We start from the raw sequence: 12,878 nt of genomic DNA, 5'->3' as shown, positions 1-12,878 counted from the left end.
TAATTATTTTTTTTTGTTGTAGGGGCAGCTGCCCCCACTGCCCCCATTGTAGGACCACCCTTGGGTCTATCCATATTATATATGTCGATAAAGAAGTAAAGAACATCTTGTGCAAGCTTGTGGATATAGTAGATTCATTATTAGCTCAATGTAAAAGTTTTCTCAGTCTAGGAAGTCTGGTGTTTATGCAGCCTGATGGGGGAAGACTGGTCACTAAATAGAAGCATCATCGAAATGTGATTGGGCTGCATTTGTGGAAATATGTAACTAATTTATAAATATCATCCCTTCATAGATTTTTACATTCCTTTATTAGTTTAGGTTTTAAATCATGTTAATTTGTCTCTTCAATTTCCTCATGGTGTTGGTTCGCCAGAGTTGAAGGACCAAAAAAGAACGATGATGAAGACGTCGATGTCACTAAAAATGGAAATGAAATAGAAGTTGAGGAGGATGACAGATGGGATGAAGACCGATGGGACCCAAATTAAATTTCTTAAATGTGGTTTCAGGTTTAGGGTAGGAGATACAAATATGTGAGGTCGACTAATTTTTTTAAATATATAAAAAATAAATACATAAATAAGAAAATTAATTAAAAAATAAATTAATAAGGACACAATAGTCTTTTTAGGTAAGACAGGGAGGGACCAAATGCACAACAAAAATAAACAGTAGGGACCATCCGAGTTAAAAAATAAGTTAGGGACCCAAAACACAAATTCCCCCAAACCACAAGGACCATTCGTGTAATTTAATCTTACTTTTCGTTTTGTTCATATTTGGTAACTATCTTTTTTGTACATATCTACGTAACGAACTTGTGAAATTGTTCACATCTAGGATGTAACCTGCTACTGCCGGTCATAATAGTCATATGTGAACACTTCCAACAAGTTTGTTACCTAGATGTGTACAAAAAAAAATAGTTACCCAGATGTGAACTTATTGAAAAGTTAATCACCTTTCTAAATCATTTTCTCAATCAAATATACAACAAATTGTAATAAAACATGCTATGAGCTTGTTTCCCATGGAGTTTTTCAAAGTTTTTGATTGTTTTTTATTTAAAAAAATGATTGAAAAGAAAAACTACATTGGACAATGAGACTTTTTAGTTTTCTTTAAACAAAAAAAGTTCTTAACATAAAATCCTAGATAAATCACATATTTGTTTTGTGGTTTGCAAAAAAAACACAAAAAAGAAAAAAAAAACAAATCTAAAAAACAAAAAATAAAATAAAATAAATAAATAAAAGCTATTGCAGATTTTTTAGGAAGTTTGGACGCGAAGAGTACTTTTCAGGTTTCAAATAAATATGGGAGGTCCTTTTGCCTAATGGTTAACATTTTCTGTTAGGTTATATTTGTTAAAAGACCATTTATGTAATTTGTTGTTGTGACATGGATCATTTATGTAATTTTATTTATTTATTTTTGTTTTTTATATATTTTTTATGATTTAAAATTTTTTTTGATGTTTTGTTCGAATATATTGTTTAATGTTTTTCTTTTACATTTTTTTGCTTATATTTTTTTGAAGTTTTTTTAGAATATATTTTTTAATATTTTATTTGTCTATATTTGTTAAAGATTACATAACTACTATAATAATAATTTGTAACATAGTTTACTTAAATCATGTTTTTCTTTTTCTTTTTTGTTCTTTTAATATAAATAAGATTGTATAATTATTATTTTTTATTCAAATATTTAATTAAATAACATGGACAAGATTATATATACAAATATTATGTTTTACAGATAAGGTTATATAATTACTATTTTTGTCAAGCTTTTTATAAATAATTTTTTGTAAAAAAGTGTAAAAAGGTTTTTTAAACATGAATGAATTAATATAGATTAGGTATAAAATTATTTATCTTATCATAATTAATATATAGGGTAATCGGAATCTGAGATGTGTGTCTAAAAGATTATAATGGTCACGGGAAAACAAACAAAACAATGACTATTAATTGCTTATGTGTGTCGACAAGTAAACAATGTTAATGTTAAAGGAAGGAAACATGTGACTATCAATAATTTATAGTCATTGTTTAATAATAATAAACAAAGTATATCTATAAGTAATTTAAGGTGACAGTTTAAGTTATTGTGTGTATTTAAAACTAAACAATGGTCGTGCTAAAACAAAAAATGTATGACTATTATTAGTTTATGGTCACGCTTAAATTGTTTATCGGTGTTGAAAGGTAAACAATAATAATGCTAAAGGAAACAACATGTGACTATAAGTAATTTATGGCCATTGTTTAATAATAATAATAATAATAATAATAATAATAATAAAGTACGGCTATGAGTGTGACAATTTAAATTATTATGCGTGTCTAAAAGTAAACAATGGTCATGGTAAAACAAACTATGTATGACTATTAGTGGTTTATGTTCACACATTAATTGATTATGTGTGTCGAAAGTAGGGATGAGCAGCGGAACTGATTACCCACTTTCAGAACCGAAACCGCCTCAGAACCGTCAGTTCCGGAATCGGAGCCGCCTTAAATGGTTCTGGTTCTGGTTTTCATTTTTACGGAACCGCTACCCGTTAGGTACCCGTCGGAACCGCTATATATATATATATATATATATATATATATATATATATATATATATATATAAGGCTAGGTTAATGTGTTTCTTACCTTTATTGTGTGCTAAAATGCACCAATAGAGACAATGAGCATCAAAAATTAAGTTTTTATGTAAAGCCCGCAGAATGAATTCACATCTAGCTTTTTATGTAACGCCCGCAGATCCGGGTAGTCAATTTAGTGACAATGAACATCAAAAAATGAGTTTTTGATGAAAGATTATTTAGAAGGATTAATCTTAACCAAGTTGTAGCATATGTTACAAGGGTTCCGTACATATAAAGAACGCCAAAATCCGAGTTATAACGAAGAAGTTATGGCACATCGAAGTTTCGCGGCAAAACTGGCACGACACCGGAAGATGTAAATAGTGAATTTATGATAGAGGACTTTTTAGCCTTAGTAATCTAAACGAAATTCGTAGAATATGTAAAACCGAGAGCGTCCATAAAAAGAACGCCCAAATCTGACTTCGTATGAGGAAGTTATGAATTTTCTAAGATTTAGCTTAGCATTGCACACCCCGAAACTCGAATTTTAGATTGAGCGGTTTTTGGACTATGCGACCTAAATGAGAATTGAATATCTCATTAATAGGAACTCAACGGTAAAAAGAAAGATGAAAACGGAGTCCGTATGTAGAAGTTATGAATTTTACGCAGATATTTAACAATATAATCTCCTCGTACTGTTAAATTTAAGATCGGTCGAGAATTAGCCGACGGAGTCAAAATAAAAGTTGTAGATCTTATTTTTACCTATGTGTGGGTATAAAGAACATCGAAAACGGATGCGAAAGTTATGAATTTTTGAAAATCGACTGATTTCCACCCTGTGTGTGATGCCACGTGTCAGCACCTGGCTCAGACTTGGAGCCCAAGCTCACTCACGACGTGAACATCAAGAAATTCACGATGTGAATCTTCCTCCAGCCCCCTATAAATAAGAGGTGAAGCCCTCTTCATTCCTCACACCTCCCATCACTTCCCCCTCTCTCTAGAACCTCTCTCTAGCCCCGAAACCCCCCGAAAAGCCTAGGGAACCTCCCTAGCACGAGGCGGAAGCCCCGAAGCGCCCGACGGCTCCGAAAAAAGAGCCTTTCGGCTCGGGAACGCTGCTCCAGCGGAGCCCGATTTTGAGAAAAACCCGTTGTAAGTGAGCTACGCCTAACCTATCTTTAGTATAACTTATGTTTCAATATAGTAATGTTATTAGGACCTTATAATAAATATTTGGGCTATTATTATGAGTTATATAAGTGTCGTTATAATATCTTTTTAACCACTCACGGTACGGGGAATTTGGTTTGGAGGGCCGCTTGGGTTGCTGGATTTCAGAAGTGTTATATGCCAAAATGATCCTGCCCTCCGGTGTTCCATGTCTGGCCCCTGTCTGTATATAGTGGGTGAAGAGTATTGTTTTAACGCTTATATAATAGTAATAATAGCAAGACTATTAATTAGTCTCGGTTAACATTAGACTAACATTCCGATCCAGGAGAGCATTTCGACCGAGAAGCTGGCCGACATCTACATTCAAGAGGAGGTAGCACGACACGGAGTGCCAGTCTCTGTGATTTCTGACCGAGACGTGCGATTCACTTCCAGATTCTAGAAGAAATTTCATGACGAGTTGGGTACTCATCTGCATTTTAGCACCGCCTTCCACCCTCAGACGGATGGCCAGAGTGAGCGGACCATCCAGACCTTGGAGGACATGTTGCGAGCATGTGTTTTAGACTTCAGTGGTAGTTGGGATACCTACCTTCCCTTGGTAGAGTTTTCCTACAATAATAGCTACCACGCGAGTATGGACCGTCCTCCCTTCGAGATGTTTTATGGGAGGAAGTGCAAGACCCCGATATGTTGGGGAGAGGTTGGGCAGAGGGTTATGGGGAGTACCGAAGTGGTGCTCAAGACGACGGAGAGGATACAACAGGTCAGGAGCAGGCTTTAGACTGCTCAGAGTCGGAAGAAGAGCTACGCCGACAAACGCCGATCGGACCTGGATTTCAGGTCGGGGATAGGGTTCTCCTGAAGGTGTCACCTTGGAAAGGTGTCATCAGGTTCAGGAAGCGGGGCAAGTTGGGCCCCAAATACATCGGACCTTTCAGGGTTACAGCTCGGGTGGGCAAGGTGGCGTACAGGCTAGATCTGCCAGCCGAGCTTACTCAGATCCACAGTACCTTTCATGTCTCCCAGCTGCGGAAGTGCCTAGTAGATGACTCTGCGGTGGTGCCTCTAGAGGATATTCAGGTGCATGACAGCCTGAACTACATTGAGCGACCAGTAGCCATCCTTGACAGGAAGACGAAGGATCTGAGGAACAAGAAGATCGATTTGGTGAAGGTGCAATGGCAGAACCGCAAGGGCTCATAATAGACTTGGGAGCCAGAGGACGAGATAAGGGAGCACTACCCCGAGCTTTTTTCGGATGTAGCAGCAGATTTCGAGGAAGAAGTCTAAAATAAGTAGGGGAGATTTGTAACGCCCGGTTCCTGGTACGTATTTAAATAAGAATTATTCATATTTGTTAAGGGACTCGATGAGTTGGAGGCCCCAAACTCGTCAGGTAGGAATTGGATATGTTGGACGCGGGACTTGAAGGCTACGCGACGAGTCGAGGAGCCTCGACTCGACGAGTAGGTCTGCCAGAGTGAAACCCTAATTTTCAGGGTTTGCACCATATTTAAAGGCCTTAACACCCCATTGTGGCCTCCCTCATCGCCTTCCTTAGTCCAGAAAACCCTAATTCGAAACCCTAACCCATTTTGAGTGTTCTTGAACCATTGTTGTGTACTTTTGGTGATGTTGAAGCTTGCAAAGAAACAAGAAGCTTGGGGGTTCAAGAGGAAGCAAGTGGATCTAGTGTTTGTGCTCCATTTCCAGCTCATTTGAGGTATAAAGTTTATACCTTGTCCATTCATCTATTAGATCTCTTCTTGGAGTAGTTAGGGCTTTAAGGAGCCATTTTTGGAACCATTCATGAATGCAAGCATGTCTTGAGGTATTGACTTCAGATCTGGAACCTTTGAGGGGCTCCATGGCATAAAGGTGCCAACTTTATAGCCATGAGAGTCCCATGCAACTTGTGATCCTCATTTTAGGGCCTTTTAAGCTAGATAACCCATGAATTAACGTAAAGTTTGTAACTTTACGTGTTATATCGACCCTAGGAGGCCAGATCTACGTTTTGGATGCATTAAGCCTGACTAAAATCGACTGTATGGATTTAGACTTTGGGGAACTCGACGAGTTGTTCTTAGGACTCGGCGAGTTGGGTCGTGGTTCCTCAACCTTTACTGTTTCTGAGCAAACTTGTTGAGTCTAGAAGATGACTCAACAGGTTGGACGTGTTTAAAGACTGGAAGATCAAGGAACTTGACGAGTCCAAGGATGGACTCGGCGAGTTGATGAGAAAATGTCCTGACTTGTATGAAGCAGAACTCGACGAATCCAAGGAAGGACTCGACGAGTTCGAACGGAATATCCCGATTCTGTCATAAGGAGAAACTCGGCGAGTTACAGCATAACTCGAAGAGTTAGATCGCGAGTTCGAGGTTCTTTGAATAATGGAACTCAATGAGTTGACGGACCAACTCGGCGAGTTGAGTCAACCAGAATGTTGACTTGGACCAGAGGGTTGACTTTGACCAGGGTGTTGACCTTTGACTTGACCATTGACCAGAGTCGACCCTTAAAGGGGTTATAAGTTTGAAAGAGTAACTAAAAGAGATGTTATGTGTAGGAGTTTGAAAAGAGTTGATACCAGCACCGAGGACAGTTCAGTTAATGCACAACATTGAGGTGAGTTACCTTCCAGTAGAAGTGGGTCTAAGGCACCAATGTCGGCTCACTAGTAGATGATTATAGATGAGATGATTGTCTTTGTGATAATTGTCTGGTATGCCACTATCTGATATGTTTTTTGTGCCAGTATGCTATGTTATTATGTGGTAGAGATAGGGAGTGAAATAGTCCCCGGTTACCGGTTGAAAGATACCGAAGGGGAGGCCAACACCCAAATATGTTAGGCTGTATATGATTGATATGTTTATGCTAGATTATTATGTGGTAGTGGTAGGGTGAAATAGTCCCCGGTTACCGGTTGAAAGAGACCGAAGGGGAGGCCAGCACCCAAATTTGCTAGGCAGGTTACTGATTGAAAGAGACCGAAGGGGAGGCCATCACCCAAATATGCTAGGCATTATGTGATTATATGGTATGTGGTATGATGGGGGAACTCACTAAGCTTTGTGCTTACGATTTTCAGTTTTGGTTTCAAGTACTTCTTCCTCGAAGGGAAAGGAGCCGACACGGTAGCCTCGCATCACACACATGATTTTCCGCACCAGAGATCTATGGGATTTATACTCTGATATGATTTTGTTATGATATGTTCTGACTATGGATACATTGGTTGATCTATGTATTATTACTATGTGATTTTTAGACAAATGGTTTTATATTTGCTTAATTTAAAATGAAATTTTTGGTCCGTATTTTTGGGATGTTACAAGTTGGTATCAGAGCCTTGGTTTGAGGGATTCGGACACACCTTCGGGGGTGTCTGGACTCAAATCGACGGTGTGAAAGATTTTTACAAGAAGTTAGTTTTTTTAAAATTTAAAATAAATAGTTTTGAGAAAGAACAAGGTGTGTGTGATGCGTGTAACCGGCCGAGCTCAAGTAAGTTTTCCCCAAGATACCCATATATGTTATGTTATGATATGATATGATTATGAGAACTGCATGCTAGATTAGGGCTAAGGATCTAGGAAGATGCCTTATGTCCCTGCTATATGTGCTTATTGAATTTCATGCTAGTACTGATTAGTCAGCGATAAGATGGCCTGAATAGGATATGCTTGGTTTTGTTACTCAATGCTCGAATGCTGCTTGCTTCGTGCTCTTAGGAGATCTACTTATCTTTAATTAACTATCAAACGAATACGTTAAGTTACATATTGCAAGGATGACTGCATTTCACACACCATAGAGTTTAGCCTGGGATGATTTACTTTGATATTTGGACATGTAATTTCAACACAATGTTTTGATATGATGTTTTGAGATACTATCATTTATGTTTTTATGAGATGTTTTGGGTTACCATGATATTATTTATAAATTACAAATGAAATTTTTGGGACCGTATTTTTTGGATGTTTCATGATTGCGCGAGCTCGTTGGATATTGAAGTTGGGACATCCACTCCTAACATTAAGGGGGAGAATGTTAGGGTGCAATGTCATGCTTGGATGTGGAGTTTTATGCCTTACCCTCTTTTATGTGTAAATGGGTTGAATCTTTCCTATAAATAGGAAGTGAGTGACTCCCATTATGAAATGAACCATTTTAGGGAGCATTAGTTTTAGAGAGAGAAAATAGCAAACTCATTTGTACTCTTTCTAACCAAACTAATGAGAGCTTAAAAGATTTATTTACTCCATGTGTTCATGATTTGGATGATGATTCACTAGATCTTTCATATTTAGCATTTGTCATCATAATCAACACCACTACACCATGCAAACAAAATACATGTTGGACAATAACTTTACACAAAGGTCCTAGATCTAATATATTTTGGATAAACTTTTAACCTTTGGGTAATACTATTACATGCATGTTTATGTTCTATTTATGAAGATATATACATATATTCATGTTTTCAAGGAAAGCACACAAGTCTCATTCTTTCATATGCACAAGTTTCTAATATTGGATCTATTGTATGGTGGATAGTATCTTTATCCAGTGGATAATATTATTACACATTGGATAAACACAAACTAGCATTTTAACCAAAAGTCTAGTTTTAAAAGATTAAAACATTGTGTTTACACATTGGATAAAACCATTACCCATTAAATAATACCATTATCCATTGGGTAAATACTATTACACATTGGGTAACCAACATACATGTAGAACAACACTTTGAACATGGGAAAGCTTCGATTTCATTTACAAGCTAGAATTACATACTTTCGACGTGTTATGTGAGACGTTTCTTCAACCATTACGCTAAGTCCCGGACCTTATAATCGTTAAATCTTAAGTGAGTGGGAGAATTGTGTATAGATCTATACGGGACTGACAATCCTGCACCTAAGCTGCTACTTACAGCTAGATCGGCAGGTCTGGGGTGACAATTGTCTTAACATTTCACGACGTCCGAAGAAGCGTCGTGACGGGTAGCATTACAGTCGATAGCTCGATTATAGGGGCTCACGATAATATCGAATAGTAAATTCTAGTGCAATATACAATATAAGTATGGTTATTTACTTATACACAACATTTATAAGTATGGTTATTTACGTATACACACGGTTTTTCGATAATAAAAATCACATGACAAGTCACATTTTTATAAGTTTAGAAGTTAAGGGAACTTTTATTTTATAAATGCTTTTGGATACATACTATACGCATACATTCTTCTTTTATGTTGAAGGCGTACAAATACAAAACTTTTTGCAACACGGAGATACAAATTTCATCTACGGAAAAATATCGTATTTTTTCTACAACTGAACTCTTATGAACTCACAAACTTTATGTTGACTTTAAAACGACATGTAATCTCAGTAAACAATTATGCTCGGATCAGTGGAGCTACTTTTGAAGACAAGACATCAAATATCATTACGAGAACTACTTTATTTGATAACATGCAAACCTTGTAATGTATTTTGGTACTAAGTAACATTTGGTTCTTGTAACTGATATAATCATATGATATGATAGTTATTTATGTACTTGTGTTTCAATGTATACAATTATTGTGATACTGTGTTTTCGTTCCACCCCCGGACGTTTCCGCTATCCAGTTTGGGGGTGTGATAGTTTTTCAGCCTTCAATAGAGAACCACTTGAGAAAAACTCATCCACATTGAAGTTTGAAAAAATAGAAGCATAACTATTGATTCTTGAACCTGTCAAAATTGCACTGAGTTAGTAGATAAAAGGAAGAGAGAATATATCTCGAGAATAAAAGATATAAATCACTACCAATAGACATGTTGAGGGTTGACCGATCTTACGATGAGTTGGTACAATCCGAGACAATTCTAAAAGACCTCAAATCTTCAGATAGCTCCAAGAACTTGCAAATTTTTTCTTCGCTATCCTTTCGAGGTAGGAATCGATCTTCAAATTTGGGAACTATTGTAAAACAAGAAGTTAGCACTCCCTCCTAAAATTATAGAAATCAGAAGAAAGAAAACTAAGATCCTACCGAACTTACCCACTTGACACCTAAGGTATCACCATCAATCAGAGAACTCCTAATAACAAAAAAAAGTATTTCTTTTTTCATCCAGTACTATGGAAAGACGTGTTCAGAACTAAATGGTTTCTCTCTGGATTTATTTTCAAAGCAATACGGGAAGAACCAAAAGTTTTAAGATCATAGAAACTAGCAATATCAGACAAACCAAAATCAAGATTCTCTTTTTATTGAGATAATCTATCTAGAACAAAACACGCAAAACCATGGACATGATTTGGACAAAAGGGAAACGTGTAACCTCAAAGAATTCAAAAATCAAAGATGGAAAAGTAAAACAAAGCCCAAACGGGAAAGGAATGTGGTAGAAACAAATATGTGACGCATATACGAAACTGGATCTCAATCTTGTGTCATACGACCTGAAGATTGTTTGCAAAGGGAATACTATTTATGTCCTAACAGATTCGATTCTAGTGTTAGAGAAAGTGTTGGTTTCTCTATTATTTTAAGCACCCCTGATTCTATGAAGTCTTTGTAGATAAAACCCTCATTGTCATTTTTCAAGGCAATGATGATTTTATCTATGATTTTAGAAGAAGCAGAAGAAATAGACAAGCTTACCTAAGGAATGGACTTGATGAACGAAGATGAAAGAATGTAATAACAATTTATGGATAAACGAATTATTTTTAATTCAAATTTGTTCGGAAATTGAACAGACGTTCCGACTTTCCAGTAAATAACGACTAAATTATTCGACTCAAGGATTCTAGAAATCTCCAATCACCGAGGATCTTGGATTGAAGATTTATGGGGGTAATTGTTATTGGTAGAATTTTCAACTTACTATTCATATATCTTGAACTTGAACTAACATCTCAGTCAAGCCCAAGATATTGTATTTATTCAATATCACGGATTTTCATCGTTTTTCTTGTGAAATCTTATGCAAGGAGTTAATACCTAACGAAAAAGAACAAGACCAATTCAAAATCATGTGGTTAATACTAAAAGAACGTTGATGACCCTTGAGAAATCCGGGTCAAAAAAACATCAAGGAGAATCCTAAGCTTCTCCAAATTTTAGTTATTATCATTATATATAAAAAGACTAGTTTAGTATATGCACACAAACACATTCACTTCTCATATCTCTCTAATTCTCTTGACACTTGGGCACAAACACTTTCTCTCTAAGATCAGCTAACAACTTTAACCATTTTTTTTTAGTTAACATAAGTTCTAAGGCATGTGAGTTTATCACCTCTTGAGGTTTTATGTTAGAGATCCAAAAGAATTAAGAGCTTTCCTCATATATCATAGTGTTCCTTTCTTGATTTTACTTGTTTATGATTATTTAATCGATCACAACACTTTTTGCACACTTAATTGATTGTTAGTTTATTTACAGATTAAATATCACGATATCATGTGGTATCTTGATATCTTTTTAAGTACTTAATAGCTTCTTATTTATAAATCACTTGAGAATCGTCTTAAAACCACTTTTGTCCTAATTACTTAAAATACACTTGTTTTCACTTTAACACGGATTAATTATGTTCGATAGATTTCTAAATATCATTACCTTTCCCTAGGATCTTGGGCTCTACCAAGATCTTCAACGTATTTTAAGATATTTAACACTCTAGTTCTTAACATCATAAAATTAACATCACACCGGACTTACTAATTTGGTTACGAAATTAGTTTGTTAATTCTTTACCAAAACAAAACAATGTTTATACTTTCGAATATAATTAATCACTTTAACTCAAACTTTAAATCACTTTAATTTGGTTACTAAAAGATTAAAGTGATTTAAAGTTTGAGTTAGAGATTCGTTCTCGTGAACAAAACAATGTTTATACTTTTGATTAAAATTGTTCTCTCTGGTAGCCTTAACTTCATCAGTCTCTTCATAAGCCACAGTTAACGTGTCTATCATCTCTCTGACTAAAGTACAATTCTAAACAAGATGGTATGTGTTATATGGAAGAGAGTTTGCTACAGAGCATATACGAGCATCAAGATTGAGCAGTTTCTTATCTTAGTATGTGTATTGATGTGGTGGAGTCCTCTTTTTTACTCTAGTGGGAACACCTTCTTTCGTCTCTAAAAGTTGGAATATGTGGACTGTCAGGGAGGATATCCAACATATTGCAGTCCACGGTTTCAAGAACAACCATGGCATTGCATTTCCACATTGCAAAATTCTTTTCATTGAAAAAAGGAATTTTGGTAGCTGATATATAACTAATAGTAGGCTTAGATCCATAAGAACATGCCATTGCTTGATAAAAGAAAACCTACTCTGATACTAGTTGTTGGAATGTACTAACAGAATATCAAGCAATAAAGAACGACGATTAATCAAAAACCAATTTTGATTAACAACTCTCACAAAGAGAAAATGCACAAAGTGTCGTATCTTACAAAGAACCCTAGTGTAACTTGTATACTAGGGTCAAGACTATTCTAGAATGAAATCCCTACAAATCAGGGATTTGAAATACAATAAGATATACATAATACAAAAGAAGATCATATCACTAAGATAACAGATCTGGAACCTTGAAGCACAAGTGACGTTGCACTGAAAGATTCATCGGTTGATAATGATGTTAACATAATATCTGCTTGACACTAATTCGACTCATGATATTATAAGGTTCGACATTACATTTCTTTTTCTTTTGAATATAAAAGCTAGAATCTTAGTTTTTGAATTTCCTCTCTTAGAACAAAAGTATGTTGGACTCAATTTTCAATCTTAAAAGGATGTTTCGACAATAATGAACTAGCATTCCAAGTTGCAGTTAGAGCTTGTTGGCGGACTTAATCTAGAGAGATTCAATTTCGAGTTCTTAACATCATCATCATCGGTCAGCCTCCCGTAAGTACCAAAGGACAACTAAGGTTGTTTACCTTATCCTTTTGTGGTTGTTGTATTAAAATATTGCATCTACATGTAAAGTGATCTTGTTGTCGATTTTATGTTGTCGAAGTTTTATTTTAAAGT

Source organism: Lactuca virosa, chromosome 5 (genome assembly GCF_052849685.1).
Source record: "Lactuca virosa cultivar CGN04683 chromosome 5, Lactuca_virosa_CGN04683_v6, whole genome shotgun sequence".
Taxonomy (NCBI): Eukaryota; Viridiplantae; Streptophyta; class Magnoliopsida; order Asterales; family Asteraceae; genus Lactuca; species Lactuca virosa.
Note: the sequence above shows the minus strand (reverse complement) of the source record.